The sequence below is a fragment of the Rhinatrema bivittatum genome, chromosome 8 (assembly GCF_901001135.1).
Source record: "Rhinatrema bivittatum chromosome 8, aRhiBiv1.1, whole genome shotgun sequence".
In the NCBI taxonomy this organism is placed as follows: Eukaryota; Metazoa; Chordata; class Amphibia; order Gymnophiona; family Rhinatrematidae; genus Rhinatrema; species Rhinatrema bivittatum.
Window position 1 is genome coordinate 111,314,455 of NC_042622.1, and position 17,759 is coordinate 111,332,213.

At 47.5% G+C, this 17,759-nt stretch overlaps 1 protein-coding gene and 1 long non-coding RNA gene across 2 annotated transcripts in view; both read left to right on the forward strand.

Annotated features, from left to right (window-relative positions):
- GOLGA1 (golgin A1) overlaps positions 1-17,759 on the forward strand; it is a 266,236-nt gene that overhangs the window by 112,175 nt on the left and 136,302 nt on the right. The window lies entirely within an intron of this gene.
- On the forward strand, positions 8,091-9,965 carry LOC115096419. Its single transcript, XR_003858067.1, has 3 exons — positions 8,091-8,129; positions 9,553-9,705; positions 9,923-9,965. It is a non-coding gene; the product is annotated as an uncharacterized LOC115096419 (long non-coding RNA).

Sequence of the window (17,759 nt, forward strand, 5' to 3'; positions counted from 1 at the left end):
TGGGTTTTGCCTCCCTTCCAGCAGATGGAGCAGAGAAATTTCTCAGGCATCACCTTATAATCCGGTGTGCCATCTGCAACTCCTCAGTATTTTCTGTCTCAGGTAGATGGAGATGGTACAAATCCTGCAGTTCTGAACTCAAGTAAAAAAAAAAAAAAAAAAAAAAAAAGATACAGGAAGCTGCTTTTATCCTCCCAGGGGGTTGGCAGGTCCTGGTGGGACCATCCCCCTGGTAGAAAGTGAGAAAAGCAGGGGTTTGGGGACCCCAAAGTGCTCTACTGGGCACCAGGGTAACAGCTGGTGGTCCAGCTCCCTCCCCTCCAGCGCGGATTCTGAGCAAGTAATCGCAGATCCTGGGCACTTGGGTGTCCAACAGATTCCAAACTTATACCCGCAGCTTTGCAATCTGGTCCTCCATCAGATAGACTTTGCCCACACTAGGGTTGAAGTGGGCGCCTAAGAACTCCAGGACCTGAGAAGGAGAAAGGTGGCTCTTGGCTAGGTTCATAATACAGCTCAGGGATCTCAGACATGGAAGGACCACCTCCACCGCCTGCTTGCAAAGGTCCTCCAACTTCGCTGAATGAGCCAATTGTCCAGATATGAGTGAACCAACACCCCCTCTTTTCTGAGGGCCGCTGCTTCCACCACCATGATCTTGGTGAAAGTTTTAGGCGCAGTGGCAAAGTCTCTGGTCCAGTGTCAACAAGCGATAGTCAGTGTTGCAGCTCTTCAGTCCCTCGGATGGTGGTCAATTTCTCCAAGAGCAGCCTTACTCATCTCAGTCCTGGATGTCCTAGGAGCACACTTCGATACAGCTGTGGGCAAGGTACTGTGCGTCCGGATCGGGCCTGGGCTCTCATCTCCCAGGTACAGCAATTCATTTCGCGCTCTCTTCCCACAGCTTGGGATTATCTTCAGGTTCTGGGCACTATGGCGTCCACTATCGATCTGGTATCTTGGGCTTTTGCGCATATGCGTCCTCTGCAGAGAGCCTTGCTCTCCCGCTGGAAACCGGTTTCTCGGGAATTTCAGGCCAACCTCCCACTGCCAGAGAAGACCAAGGACAGTCTGGCCTGGGCTCAACCTGGATCATTTGTTAAAGGGCATAACCTTGGCAGTCCCTCAGTGGATGATTGTCACCACAGACGCCAGTCTCTCAGGTTGGGGCGGTCTGTCAGACGAAATCGGCACGGGGACGTGGACGGAATTGCAAGCATCCTGGCCGATCAATCGCTTGGAGACCAGAGCGGTACGCCTGGCGTTGAAGCGTTTTCTCCCCCTAGTCCAGTGTCGGGCGGTTCGGATTCTGCCAGACAACGCACAGTAGTGTACATCAGTCGTCAAGGGGGGAACAAAGAGTCATCACGTTTCTCGGGAGACGGACAAGTAGCTGGCCTGGGCGAGGTCCACCTTTCTGCCTAGTGGCCCTCACATCGCAGAGTGGTCAACATCAAGCCGACTTCTTGAATCGTCATCGCATAGATCCCGGAGAGTGGGAAATCTCCGAGGAAGCAGTGGCACTTCTATTCAGTCGGTGGGGGTCTCCCCACCTGGACCTGATGGCCACTCTACGGAACGCCAAAGCTCTGCGAAGAGAGAATGGCGCGGAGGGAGTGGATGCCTTAGTCCTTCCCTGGCCACAGCACATTCTCCTCTACGTGTTTCCGCCATGGCCCCTGGTGGGAAAGGTAATCCGAAGAGTAGAGAGTCACCATGGTCCTGTAATTCTGGTGGTGCCAGAATGGCCACGTTGGCCGTGGTTCACGGACTTGGTCAACCTCGCAGTGGATGGCCCTTCTCACCTGGGACATGTACCACGCTTGCTGCGCCAGGGTCCATATTTTTCGACCAGGCAGATAGCTTCTGTCTTGCGGCCTGGCTTTTGAGAGAAGCCGGCTGAGAAGACAAGGATACCTAGAGGCCATGATCTCGACCCTCCTCAAAGCTAGGAAGACCTCTATGTCCGTTGTCTATGTCCAAGTTTGGAAGGTCTTCGAGACCTGGTGTGGCTCCGTACCTGTCTTGCCGTGGAGCGCCTTAGTGGCTCAGATACTGTCATTCCTGCAACAGGGACTGGAAAAGAGATTGGTCTACAATACCCTGAGGGTGCAGGTGGCTGCCCTTGGTACCCTGATCCAGCACCGGCAGGAAACTCCCCTTCCTCTCACCCGGACATCGTCCGATTTCTCAAGAGATTGAACACGTGAAGCCTCCCAGTACACGCTCTGTGTCCCTCATGGAGCCTCAACTTGGTTCTTCAATTCTAGGCAGCCCACCTTTCGAACCGCTACGAGCCGCTACACTCAAGATCTTACGCTCAAGAGCGCCGCAGGATTCGGAGCTTCAGGCGCTATTGTGCAGGGAGCCCTCTCTCGTTTCATGGATTCAGGAGTTTCCTTGTGCCGGTACCTCTTTCCTACCCAAGTTTGTTTCCGCGATCCATATGAATCAGACGGTGGAACTTCCGTCTTTCTCAACTTGAAGATTCCTGTGAGCTACGCAAGCTTGATGTTAAGCGCATCCTCATTCGCTATCTGGAGGCCCAAAGACTTTCGCTTGTTGGATCATCTTTTTGTACTTTGGAATGGCCCAAAGAAGGGGGCCAAGGCTTCGAAACCTACCATTGCTTGCTGGCTGAAAGAGGCCATTGCCTCAGCATATATTGGTGCCGGTCAACAGCCTCTGGTGAGCATCAAGGCCCATTCCCTCCGAGCTCATGCGGCTTCCTGGGCGGAGATTCAATCCGTTTCACCTCAGGAGATATGCTGAGTAGCCACCTGGAAGTCTTAACATACCTTTGCTCGGCACTATCGTTTGAATCTTCAGCCACCGGTTTTTGGCTCCTTTGGCAATCGGGTCATTGAGCAGGGCTATCCGGAGCCCCCCCTAAGTAGGGAAGCTTTGGTACATCCCACTGTCTGGACTGATCCGGGTACGTACAGGGAAAAGAAAATTATTCCTTACCTGCTAACTTTCGTTCCTGTAGTACCACAGATCAGTCCAGATGCCCACCCTAAGGATTTATGGGATTGGGATTGTCTCTCTGCTCAAATTGTTTTCTGTATACCACATGTTTAGTGGCTGTTTCATGGTTCATTTTGCAAGTTTAGTTGCCTCTTAAAGTTAGTACACACTGTACAGTTGTTCAAGTTGAAAGGGTTTTATACCTTGATCTATCCATCTTGTCTCTTCAGGCTTTGATATTCTTAATACTGAAGGATGACAGAGAGTGCACTAGCTTATATGGGAGCCTTCGAAGTTTTCTCTGACTCCATCTGCTGGAAGGGGGACCTGATCCGTGGTACTACAGGAACAAAAATTAGCAGGTAAAGAATAATTTTCTTTTCCCTCCCTCGGGATCTCAGCCAGATACCCCATATGATCCATGGGAGGATGTTGACACCGACACTTCTACAAAGGGCATACTCTCAGAGCCATCTCCTCCAGAAGAAAGGAGACTGTCTCCACCAGAAGACCTCTCCTTTACTAATTTTATAAAGGAAATGTCAGAGACCATCTCTTTTGACCTAGTCACTGAATAGGACACAGTCACAAAACATTAGAAGTCCTTCAATTTGTAGATGCCCCCAAAAGAAATTATAGCCATTCCAGTCCACGAAGTGCTCTTGGATCTGCAACATCGCCTATGGGAGCACCCTTGCACTGTCCAACCAGTTAATAGAAAGACAGATGCAACATATTGGTTCAGCACACTCCAGGGTTTCAGAAGCCACAGCTACCCCACCAATCAGTAGTGTGGAATCTACGCAAAAGAAGGCCAGGAGACTGTGCCCTCATTCTTCAGTTCCCCCTGGAAAGGAACAAAAATTCTTGGATGGTTTGGGTCGAAAAGTCTTTCAGGGCTCTATGTTAGTGTCACGCATAGCTGCCTATCAATTATACATGACACAATACCAGAGGAATCTGTGGCAGCAAGTCCAAGAGATAGTGGGCTCTCTCCCCCAACAACAACAAGAAAACCTCACTGCCATTCTCCAGAAAGGCCTTGAGGCAGGGAAACATAAGGTCAGAGCTGCATATGATTCCTTTGAGATGGCGTCTCGCTTATCAGCAACTGGAATCAGAGCCAGAAGATGGGCCTGGCTTAAGGCATCTGACTTGCGAACAGAAGTCCAAGACAAGCTCACTGATCTCCCGTGTACCGGAGATAATCTCTTTGGTGAAGATATAAGACGTAGTGGCTCAACTAAAAGATCATCATGAGACCCTGTGTCAGCTTTCCACAGTCTCTACAGAAGCTCCCCTCTGCTCGAAAGACCACAAGAAGGGACCCCAGAAGACCCTTTTATCGCTCACGCAAGTACTACCCACCTACATCTCGCATGAGACCAGCCAAACCACCTCAGAGAGGACATCCACGGCAGGCCAAGACATCCAGATCTCAGCCAGTCCCGCAAACGGGCCCAGCTCTGGATTTTGAAATCTGTCCAGAGAACAGCAGCCACTCTACAAATCCAAGACCAGATTTGCCTGTAGGAGGTCGGCTACACCACTTTATCACCAACTGGCGCCGCATTAAAAGCGACCAATGGGTAATATCCATCATACCCAGGGATACCATCTAAATTTCCTCATGGTACCCCGGATACACCACCCAATCCACTGTGGATCAGAAGAGATCACACAAGCCTTCTAGAGTTAGAACTGTCCATCCTACTGAGCGCCAGGGTTGTGGAAGCCGTTCCCCTGGCACAGCAGTGCACAGGGTTCTACTCCCGCTATTTTCTAATTCCAAAGAAATCAGGCGGCCTCCACCCCATCCTAGACCTCTGCAATCTCAACAAATTTCTACAAAAAGAAAAATTCAGGATGGTATCTCTAGGCACCATACTTCCCCTACTACAAAGAGACTGGCTCTGTTCTCTGGATCTTCAAGACGCCTATGCGCACATTCCCATATCCCCACATCACCGCAAATACTTGCGTTTTCTAGTGGGGCATCAACATTTTCAGTACCAGGTTCTGCCTTTCGGACTTGCCACGGAACCCCGTGTATTTACAAAGTGCCTAGCAGTGGCTGCGGCCCATCTATGCAAAAACAGTGTACACATGTTTCCTTACCTGGACGACTGGCTAATCAAGAGCCAATCCAAGCAAGGAGTTCTCAACGTGCTGAAGCTCACTATCGATATGCTACACTCGTTGGGGTTTCTCATCAATTACCAGAAATCCCACCTGAATCCATCTTACCTCCTTACCTTTATCAGAGCAGATTTGGACACCACAGTCGCAAAGGCCTTCTTGCCCAACGACCGCACAGACACGCTCTCCAGACTAGCTACATCTCTGCGTATAAAGAAAACAGCCTCAGCCCATCAATTCCTCACATTGCTGGGCCAGATGGCTTCCACGGTTCACGTCAGTCCTATGGCCAGGCTAGCCATGAATAACTCAATGGACTTTGAAATCTCAGTGGCTACAAGCCACTCAACCTCTTTCATCCCAGATCCTTGTAACCGACCAACGTCTCTCGCTTCTTTGGTGGACAAACAAGGCCAACTTGCTGACAGGTCTGCCCTTCCAGCAACCAGTTCCTCAAGTAACCTTAACCACGGACGCATCCAACTTGGGTTGGGAGGCTCATGTGAACAACCTTCAAACTCAAGGGACTTGGACACAACTCGAAGCAAAGTTTCAAATCAACTTCCTAGAGCTCTGAGCCATACGTTATGCTCTATTTGCGTTCCAGGACTGCCTTTCACACAAGAGTGTTCTCATACAAACAGACAACACAGTTGCAATGTGGTACTTGAACAAACAGGGAGGAACAGGCTCTTATCTGCTCTGCCAAGAAGCCGCACAGATTTGGGCCTGGGCCCTTGCTCACTCCTTGCATCTCCGGGCCACTTATCTGGCAGGCATACAGAACATAGTAGCAGATCGCCTCAGTCGACAGTTCCATCCCCATGAGTCGTCTCTGGACCCTGTGGTAGCGACCAAATCTTCCAACGCTGGGGTCAACCAACAATTGACCTCTTTGCATCCCAACTGAATCACAAAGTGGACAGCTTCTGTTCCTGCACAGGCAACAAAACCAGTTAGCCATGGGCGCCTTCGCTCGTCCTTGGAACAAAGGCCTCCTATATGCGTATCCTACGATACCACTGATAGCCAAAACTCTCATGAAGCTACAACAGGACAAAGGATCAATGATACTCATAACCCATATTGGCCTCGACAGGTATAGTTTCCCATGCTTCTTGACCTCTCCAGCTGAGTACCAATTCGCCTGGGCATGGCACCCACTCTCATAACTCAGAACCAAGGCATGTTGCGCCACCCGAACCTCCAGACCCTATCCCTCACAGCCTGGATGTTGAAAGCTTGATCCTTCAACCGCTCAACCTTTCAACTAGGGTCTCTCAAGTGCTTGTAGCTTCATGAAAGCCTTGTACACGAAAATCCTATCTTTCTAAGTGGAAAAGATTTACCACGTGGTGCACGCAAAAAGGCATCAACCCCTTTTCCTGCCCCACTCCATCTCTGTTAGACTATCTCTGGCACCTTTCAGACTCGGGTCTCCATACTTCCTCATTACGGGTATACCTCAGTGTCATCTCAGGGAGTAAGGGATGCCCCGATAACAGTGCAATCCCTTCTGAGTCGGTTTAGGAGGGGCCTTTTACAACTTAAGCCCCTCTATGGCCACCAGTTACCGAACGGACCTAAACGTAGTACTTACAAGGCTCATGCGTTCCCCATTTGAGCCTTTGCACTCCTGTGATGTTAAATTCCTTACATGGAAAGTTCTTTTCCTAGTAGCCATTACATCTGCTCGAAGGGTTAGTGAGTTACAAGCACTTGTCACATACTCATCCTATACAAGGTTCCTCCATGACCAAGTGGTCCTCCGTACTCACCCTAAATTCCTTCCTAAGTTGGTAAGCGACTTTCACCTTAATCAGTCTGTAGTCTTACCCACCTTTTTCCAAGGCCTCACTCTCACCAGGGAGAGAGAGTTTTACACACCTTGGACTGTAAACGTGCACCTGCCTTTTACCTAGACCACACTGCAGTCCATAGGAAATCCACCCAACTCTTTGTTTCTTCGATAAAAACAAACTGGGAGTTGCAGTGGGCAAACAAACTCTCTCCAACTGGCTAGCAGACTGTATCGAATTCTGCTATAGGAAGCAGGCCTCCTTTCCAGGGGAGAGTGCAGGCACATTTTGTAAGGGCCATGGCAACATCGGTAAACACTATCGTTCAGTACCATTTGCCGACATTTGTTAGGCTGCGACATGGAGCTCTCTTCACACATTCGCAGCCCTCTACTGCTTAGATAAGTAAGTCCATCAAGACTCTGCCTTTGGCCAATCTATCTTAAAAACTTTGTTCCAGTATAATCCCCAACTCATTCCACAACCACCTGCTGTGATTTCAGGCTGCCTCATCATTGCCAATAGCACTCCAATTATTGTGCCTGCGCACGAGTTATTTGCTATTGGCCTGTTGTAATATGAGTCAGCCTGTAGCTTGCTAATCACCCATTATGTGAGGACTACCATCCTGCTTGTCCTGGGAGAAAGCAGAGTTGCTTACCTGTAACAGGTGTTCTCCCAGGACAGCAGGATGTAGTCCTTACGAAACCCACCCGCCACCCTGCGGAGTTGGGTCCGCTTACGTTTTTTATTTTATTTTTTGCTTGCGCTTTTTGCTACAAATGAGACTGAAGGGAGATGCCTGTGGACACAGGGATCATGGCATGCTGGGCATGCTCAGTGTGCCAGTCAAAAGTTCTAGAAACTTTGAAAGAAAGGTTTTCCATGATAGGGCTCCGTCCAGTGATGTCACTCATATGTGAGGACTACATCTGCTGTCCTGGGAGAACACCTGTTACAGGTAAGCAGCTCTGCTTTGTCTGGACATTTTAATCAAATCAGATTATATTCAGTAGGTAAGACTAAATTTCACCAGCTTTACAGCAAGTAGTGTTCTTTGCCATCTTCATTTCCTGGTTATTTTTTGTCTAGTTCAGTAATAATATTGTGATGCGCAATTAATTTTTTAGCTGAGAGAAATTGAGCAAACTTTACAGGACACAAAGGAGAGGCTAAGAAAAGCAAGAAGAAATAAGCCAAAGAGAAGCACAAGTCACAAGACTGGTAAGAATTCTTCCCAAACACTTTGCACTATTTCCAGAGTGTTGCAGTGCCAAAGTTTTGTTGTTCATATCAGAGTTGATTTCTGGTTTCCCTTCCTGGGCATGGGCTACTCAGGGTGAGCAGACAGGTCCTTATCCAGGGGCATGGGTTGAGCCATTTCTGGATTAACCCCGTGGCATGCAAGGAGATGCCATCCTGTTTCCATAGGGAAATCCGAACTACAAATTTTTAGTGGGACAAAACGACTAACTCAGCCTGTCTCCCTTGACATGAATCTGTATGGTCAGTCTTTTTCTACAGTTTTGTTTATTTTTTAGTTAGTCACTAGTATTTCTGCTGTTTTGCTGGTAGAGCTTTAGTCAGTGTTTGTTTAAAATTAATCATGAAATGCACCTTTTTATTATCAGGTTGCAAATGGATTTTTGTTACTGTTCTAATTTGTTAGACACTTGTTTATTGGGAAGTAACAAATAACCTCTGAATGTGTGCTACTATTCTAATATGCTTTGGGTAAATTTTGTATTTGAAAAGGTGGGTAATAACCCATGCAATAAATAATAACTATACCGCCAAAGCTGTTAGGCATTTTTAATTCCTTAAAGGTCCCTCAATAAAGAGAAACAGAACTATGCAATCACATTATAGTTTGTGTCTTGCTTTTCCATTGGATTAAATGTTCTAGTCTAGTCTAGGTGACTATGGCAGAGACCTTTTGTTAACGGTGTAAGCCTCTTGAAATGGTAGCAGGCTTCTTAATTCATCAGAACTGTTGCATGTCTGCTCCATAGTTTGTCAAAAGGAAGCCAAGTGTCTAAAGAGGAAGGAAGTTGCTGCCTCCTGTTTTCTGATTAGGAATAAAGAATCTCGCTAAGAAACAAAAGGGGGTCTCACCATGTCACTTGAATTAGAAACTAAAATGGAATGTAGAACTTGAAATAAAGTTATATTGCTGTCATATATGTGGCCCATCACTTTTACATTTTTGACAATGGTAACCTTCAGTAGGATACCATACTTAGCAGAAGAAATCTCCATTGGCTCAGGCTGTGCTATGTGGCTACCAGCTTTTCACCAGGAGATATTTGAGGCTTTGGACTTTCTTATAGAATGGTTTTTATTTTTATTTATTATTTTTTTATATACCGACATTCGATCTCAATTGAGATATCACACCGGTTTACATTCAGGTACTGTATTTCTCTATCCCAGAGGGCTTACAATCTAAGTTTTTGTACCTGAGGCAATGGAGGGTAAAGTGACTTGCCCCAAGGTCACAAGGAGCGACAGCAGGACTTGAACCCTGGTCTCCTGGTTCACAGTCCACTGCTCTAACCATTAGGCTATTTCTCCTCCCTAATTATGGTTGGCATAACATGTCTGTCTATTATCAACTTTACTAGAATGCTCTGTCTTTTTTTTTAAGCAAGCAGATCTAGAAGCTGAGAGCAGCAAGCTCCATCAACAGATATCTGTTGTGAAAGTCCAGTGTGCAGAGAGAGTTAATTGGCTGGAGGCACAAGTAACTGCCCTAGAAACCGCTCGTGAATTTGATAAAACATCCTCACAGCACAAGATAGTAAGTACAAGCAACTTTCATTGGGCGCACTGCTAGACATTATGCAGCAATTGATCATAAAAATGAACCCCACATAGGAGAATTCATGCTGGAGTTACACATTCCCAGCAAGGATTCTGCTGTCCCTGATCTCATACCTGAATGGGAAAGCATATACTGCTCTCTCCTTTTCACCATAATTTTTGCTTTTGACACAAAAGTTGCTTCCTGTTTGCAGAACCAGTTAGAAGAGGAAAACAAGGATTTTAAAGAAAGAAGAATGAGTGTGAAACAGCTGTACAGATGTTGGAAGCAGAGCAGAGCAGATTAAGGTATTCACTGCACTCTAACTGAGCTTTTGGTGCACACAAAAGGAGGAACAAGGACCCATAAATAAAATTGATTTGTTTTAATTGCAAATATTTTGGAACTTTTAAATGAGGTTTAATTTATTAACAATTATTTTCTTATTAAACATATAACAGATTTGCTAAGTGTGGATGCTTATTATTACTGAGCTGTGAAATGTACCAGTAAGACAGTCCGAGGGTACTACCTGTTCCTGAAAGGGAACAGGAGGTAACTGCCCCCAGGGGGCGGAGCACTGGAGGAGACAGAGGCTGTGAAGAGTTTCACCACTGGAAGCCCAAGGTCCCCCCGGGAGGAGCCCTAGGGACCCGGGCTGCTTGGACTTAAGTGGGCCTCGCAGGATCTTCTGAGAGAATGGAAGTCCGGTGTGACCACGGAACAGGGGGAGCGTGATCGGGTTTGAAGTTGGAGGCTGGTTGGAACAAGGAGAACCAGAACAGAGTTCGTGATACAAGGCAAGGAACAGAGCCAGAATCTGGAGACGAGGTCAGCAGCAAAGGTCAAGATCCAGAGGTCAGTCTGAGGAATGGTCAGTAAAGCAAGGGTCAGGTACCGGAGGTCAGACAAGGTCAAAGGCAGGCTGAGGTCTTGAGGCAGGCAGGTAGCAGGTCAGGAGCAAGATGAGGTCTTTGAAGCAGGTGGCAGGCAGGTCAGGAGCAAGCTGAGGTCAGTACCAGTAAGACAGGCCGAGGGTACTACCTGGGTAGACAGACAGATGAACCAGGAACAAGCAGGACAGGAACTAGGATGCAGGAACAGAAGGATCCTGGAATGAGACTAGGAACAGGCAAGAGCAGGAACAAACGCAGAGAAATCTTAGAACAAACCGACCCGATTGCCAAGGCAAGGAAGCATAGACAGGAACTTCCTTATATCGAGGGATCAATCAGGGTGCGCCGTGGAGCTAAGACCTGCCCTTGGCCCTACATGAGTCCAGGTGGTCCGCGCACGTAGGGGCATGGCTAACATGGCAGAGGATGCCAAGCCTCGGCGTGAGGCCTGGCGCGCAGTAGAAAGCCCAGTGAATGCCGCCGCGGGATGCTGGGGCCTAGCAGGACTGGCAACTACTGCGAGGGAGATTGTCGGATCTGCTGTGGCCATGAGATGCAGGCCCAGCGCGGGACGGCCGCGGGCGGGGCGCGTACATACATTATCCCAGGACAAGCAGGATGCTAGTCCTCACATATGGGTGACATCATTGATGGAGCCCTATTGCCGAAAGCTTTCTGTCAAAGTTTCTAGAAACTTTTGACTGGCACTCTGAGCCCACTGAGCATGCCACGATATTCTCAGCCACAGGGGTCTCCCTTCAGTCTTCATTTTTCCGCGCTGCTTTGGCATCGTGGAGCAGGAGCCTGTGTGAGTTTTCTCACAGTTTGCCTGACTAAAAATCAGATTTAAAAGCATTTATTCTCTCCCACATCGGGGTCTCTCGATTTACCACCAGCTGGTGAGTAAATTTAGTCTTTTTTACTCTTTGGAGTAAAAATAATTTTCTCTCATTTCATTGATGGCTGTCGGCGAAAATATGGCCACGGGATTTAAAAAATGTCCCAACTGTAATCGGACAATGTCCATTACAGATCCACACCTCGAGTGTGTCCTTTGCTTAGGTCAAACACATGACTTATAACAACCTGTCCCAAGTGTGCTGAAATGACCGCGAAGGGTAGAAAGGCCTGCCAAGAAAGAGCATTTATTCCATCTACAACTTTTGCCTTCCTCGTCGATGTCTACGCAATCATCTCCGGCCGGAGTCTGGAAGCGTTTAATACTCAAAAAGCGTCGTCCGGAAGGCTTGGGGATCTTTCATCGCCGACCCCATCTGTGGCATCGACGAGGTCAGTGGCAGAGCATCGACCAAAGCATCGACACCCATCGATCCCGGAGACGCTTCTCTCCCCAGAGAAATCGACCGCAAAAGGCCTCGACTCCAAGAAAACCGAGGCCTTAGACGCTGAGGCCTTCACCGCCCATCGATGCACCGATCATCGAACCTCCACAGGGCCCTGTGGAAGGACCATCAACACCTCCTCTGCCACCACGTGTAGCTGCTCTGCATGCACCAGCTATCACGGAGGAATTGACGGATTTTATCCGTCAAGCGGTGCTCCAAGCATTAAAGGACCAGCAACTGTTGATGCCTTTGCGAAGTCGATACCGGTGCCTGCACCGATGCTGGAGCCTGCACCGAGGCTGGCACCAACACCGAAGTCTGCACCGATACCGAGGCGGCCATCAATGTTGATGCCCATACCATCGCCGATGCCCGGCTCAATACTGGAACCAATTCCATTGATGCCGATGCCACCTGGGGGCTCCAGGACAGCCAGAATTAGCACTGTTCCAGCTTTTGATGAACAGATTCAACGCAATAGTTGGTGCTTTACCATCGATTCCGACCAAGCCACAAGAAGATGTCCCTGGACGGGATACCATTAGATGATCCACAGCCAGGTCCTTCAGGGCTTTCTCGACCGCCAAGGTCTTTTCCCACGTCTCCACGTCAAGATGACCCGTACGATTCCTGGGAAGAAAGACATACAGATACTACTTCTGAAGGGTTTATGTGATCCTTCTCCTCCAGAAGAAAGAAAGAAATCTCCACTGGAGGATTTATCCTTTACAAATTTGTTAAGGATATGGCAGACACCATACGATTCACTTTGGTATCAGAGGAGGACACAAGACAGCAAACACTGGAAGTCCTTCAATTCGTGGACCCTCCAAAAGAAGTCTTGGCTATACCTGTCCACGAAGTTCTCCTAGACTTAGAGCACAGACTCTGGAAGCATCCATGCCCAGTGCCATCCCTAAATAAGAGAGTGGACCACTTATTTGGTACAATCTGTCCCCGGATACCAGAAATTGCAACTGCCACATCAATCAGTTGTTGTGGCGCTGCACAAAAGAAGTCAACGAATAAGACCTCATTCCTCCACTCCTCCAGGCAAGGGATTACAGATTCCTGGACTCCTTGGGCAGGAAAATCTATCAAGGGGCCATGCTAAATACAAGGATTGCATTATCAGTTATATATGACGCAATACCAGAGAAACCTGTGGAAACAGATGCAAGATCTCTCAAATTCGTTACCACAGCAGTATCAAGAAGCAGCTCAAGCAATAATACATAAAGGACTTGAAGCTGGCAAGCACGAAATCCAAGCAGCTTATGACAATTTTGAAACTGCTTCCAGAGTAGCGGCCTCCGGCATAAGTGCACGTTGCTGGGCATGGCTTAAGGCCTCTGACCTCAGGCCTGAGGTCCAAGAAAAATTGGTTGATTTGCCATGCGTAGGGGACAACCTCTTTGGCTCTAAGGTGCAAGATGCTGTAGCCCACTTAAAGGAACATAGAACCCTGCGTCAACTGTCGTCAGTTCCGCAGGACTCTGCTGCATCTTCATCTCGCCGCCCTCCTAGGAAGGAATCTCGAAGGCCTTTTACAGGCAGAGGCGTTACTACCCTCCAGCATCAAGGGGCAGATCTTCATGTCCGCAGCAAAGATCTCAGCCCAGGCAACCTAGAGCTGCTAGGCCTCAACCTCCACCGCAGACGGGACCGGCTGCAGGCTTTTGAGGCCATCACCAGAGACCAAAGCCATCTCCACAACCCACAACCGGAGCTACCAGTAGGCAGCCGAGTTTCCCTTTTACAACCATTGGATACAAATAACACAGACCAATGGGTTCTCTCCATAATATCTCGAGGTTACCAACTCAATTTTGTCTCAATTCCAACAGATTCTCCTCCAAAACCTCTTCCATTAAGCGAAAATCACATAATTCATCTACAAGCAGAATTATCCACCCTTCTGAGAGCCAGGGCTGTAGAACCGGTGCCCCGTTATTTCCTCATTCCAAAGAAAACCAGAGGCCTACGTCCCATCCTAGACCTCAGAAATCTCAATAGGTTAAAATATTATAGATAAATAAATTAAACTTAAAAACTGAAAAATGACCAGGTCAATATTTATACGAGAAAACAAACATTACTTTCTTCTTTCAACCCACTATTAAACCATCCCATCACCGTGCCTTTTCCTGCCCATAAATATATGCCTGCTGTTGACAGAGTGGTTCAAAATGGTTGGTAATCTATTGGATGGAATTGGGGAGACCAAACAGTTGGGACTTCAGCTGATGAAAGAAGATATTAGAGTAGTAATAGTATATCTGGATCTGTGACCAGAAGAGGTGGGAGGGTTTAGAAATTGTTTATTGCTTTAGTCTCCTAAAAGTTAGTTGTATTTGAGCTGTGAAATATTTTTGTACTGCTGGTTTGCAGGAGGAGCTGAGCAGGAGGGAAACAGTCAGTGTGGAGATTGCCAAGGCTTTGGAGGAAACCCGCAAACAAAGAGAGGACCTTCAGCAGCAGGTTCGTGTCTTTTAGAGAGGAATTTCAGGTTTCTTCTGTTTTTCTGTCTTAGATAAAGCAAATGTATATTTTATAAATTTATGAAGAGTCTGAGGGGGACAGCCAAGGACTTTGTATGACATAGCACTTGTTATTTCTTATCCCACAGGGTCAATGCAGAGATGTTTTAGCTCACTGGAGCGAGCTTGGTTATTGCTTCTAATGTGTTTTTCCATTTTGAGAAAAATGAGACCACACACATTACCAGGATTAAAGCAGCATTTGAAAGTGTCCACAATTTGAGTCCATGCAGTGCTTGCTGGATTATCTGTCGTGCCCTCCTCCGTATAGTGCAGCATATTCACAAGCATGCATTTCAGTTTAGACATGAGCCTCTGGAAAGGACTGTTGGCTGTTTGTTTTGGAGGTTTTTGAAAGCATTGTGGTCTTCAGGTCATATAGAATGTGTGCATTTTGTATTTTCTTGGCTTTATATGTTTTTTTCAAAATAACCCTCCATATCCTTCACGCTTCTCCATTGTGAGCCAGGGGTATGGCATTTGATTGACTCTTCTATCCTTTCTCCATCAGCAACTGTGTTGCCATTGCATATCCTGGGGAGAGGGAAATATAATTTAAAACCTTTAACTCCAGGCTTGCAGTATAGAAGAGTTGCTACAGTGATAGATTACCTGACAATAACAAACTTACACATTTCTTGAAGGTAATACTGAAGTTCTCTTTTAGCAGCATAAGTATGCAACAGTTTTACGGTAGATATAATTGGTTTTAAGTTTCTGGTTACACAGAGCAGAACACTGTTTAGAAATACATTTGACCCAGAGTAAATGTGCGCTTACCAAATGCAATGCCAGTCAACTAACCCAGCTGAGTAAGGTCACACTTCTGGTAAATTGGTTATCCTGTCTCATGGTATGGAGGGAATCAAGCTGCACCTCAGGCTAACTCTATAGTCTCAGGCTGGACCCCGAATGCTCAGATACCTGTGTAAGCTACACAGCAGGCATGAGCTGAAGAGCCTAACTTGCCAGGGCTTAAGCAGGTAGGAAACTGGCAAGTACTCCATAGCTATGGAGCAGAGCTGGGCTAAGTTTTAAATCTAGTCTCGGTGCCAAATTTACGAGTGTAGAATTCATGTGAACACAGCAATGAATAGGATAAAGTTCCCTTGAAATGGAATAGGGAAAAGGTTCCTGCAGTTAAGGAAAATTCCCCAATTAGTGAATAGGAAAAAATTCCATAATTAATATAGCAATTCCTTCTCCTCTCTTGAAACTGTAAAGTTCAAAATCTTTTCTTTGGACTTCATGCTTATTCAGATGCATAGGGTCCCAATGTGGCTCTTGACCGGTTGTTATTAGGGATGTGAATCGTTTTTTGACTATTTAAAACAATCTTCAGATATATTTTAAATCGTCAAAATCGTTAGAGCCGCGATACAATAACAATTCCCCCGATTTATCGTCAAAAAATCGTAAATCGGGGGAGGGCGGGAAAACCAGCACACCAAAACAACCCTAAAACCCACCCCGACCCTTTAAAACAAATCCCCCACCCCCCCCAACCCCCCCCAAAATGTTTTAAATTACCTGGGGTCCAGTGGGGGGGGCCCGGCGCGATCTCCCGCTCTCAGGCCACGGCTGCGTTAATAGAAATGGCGCCGGTGGCCCTTTGACCTTACCATGTGACAGGGCAAAGGTAGCGCCGGCGCCATTTTGGTTCCTGTCACCCGACGTCACGAGTGCAGGAGATCGCTCCCAGACCCCCGCTGGACCCCCAGGGACTTTTGGCTAGCTTGGGGGGGCCTCCTGACCCCCACAAGACTTGCCAAAAGTCCAGCGGGGGTCCGGGAGCGACGTTTTGCACTTGCGCCATATTGCCAATATTCAAAATGGCGCCGGCGCTACTTTTGCCCTCACTATGTCATACGGGTCGTATGCCCTCACTTTTTGCCCTCACTATGTCATACGGGTCGTATGACATAGTGAGGGCAAAGGTAGCGCCGGCGCCATTTTGAATATTGGCAATACGGCGCGAGTGCAGCAGGTCGCTCCCGGACCTCCGCTGGACTTTTGGCAAGTCTTGTGGGGGTCAGGAGGCCCCTCCAAGCTGGCCAAAAGTCCCTGGGGGTCCAGCGAGGGTCCGGGAGCGATCTCCTGCACTCGTGACGTCGGGTGACAGGAACCAAAATGGCGCCGGCGCTACCTTTGCCCTGTCACATGATAAGGGCAAAGGGCCACCGGCGCCATTTCTATTAACGCAGCCGTGGCCCGAGAGCGGGAGATCGTGGGAGATCGCGCCGGGACCCCCCTACTGGACCCCAGGTAATTTAAAACATTTTGGGGGGGTTCGGGAGGGTGGGGGATTTGTTTTAAAGGGTCGGGGTGGGTTTTAGGGTTGTTTTGGTGTGCCGGTTTTCCCGCCCTCCCCTGATTTACGATTTTTTACGATTTATAAAAAACCAAAAAACATGACGATCAGATTTCCCTCCCCCCCCCCAGCCAAAATTGATCATTAAGACGATCGATCACACGATTCACATCCCTAGTTGTTATCACCGTCTGTAGACATGCGATTGGTGGGCTCCTGACCTGACTTCATCTTTGCTGGTACATTTGTGCATATTCTCAGAAAATGCTAACATGTTCTAGAGGTTTCTCTTACACAATGCTTCCCTATGAGGAAAGGCTGAAGAGATTAGGGCTGTTCAGCTTGGAGAAGAGACGGCTGAGGGGGGATATGATAGAGGTCTTTAAGATCATGAGAGGTCTTGAACGAGTAGATGTGACTCGGTTATTTTCACTTTTCGAATAATAGAAGGACTAGGGGGGGCATTCCATGAAGTTAGCAAGTAGCACATTTAAGACTAATCGGAGAAAATTCTTTTTCACTCAACACACAATAAAGCTCTGGAATTTGTTGCCAGAGGATGTGGTTAGTGCAGTTAGTGTAGCTGGGTTCAAAAAAGGTTTGGATAAGTTCTTGGAGGAGAAGTCCATTAATGGCTATTAATCAATTTTACTTAGGGAATAGCCACTGCTATTAATTGCATCAGTAGCATGGGATCTTCTTAGTGTTTGGGTAATTGCCAGGTTCTTGTGGCCAGGTTTTGGCCTCTGTTGGAAACAGGATGCTGGACTTGATGGACCCTTGGTCTGACCCAGAATGGCAATTTCTTATGTTCTTCATTGTCAAGGCTGCAGACTCAGCAAGTCCTGAGTTCGCTGTACTAGCATATTATAAGGTGCAGACAGATGTCTGATATGAAGAACAATGGAAGTATCTTCTTTCTGCATAGTTTCTCACAGCAATTAAAAGTGAAACTATA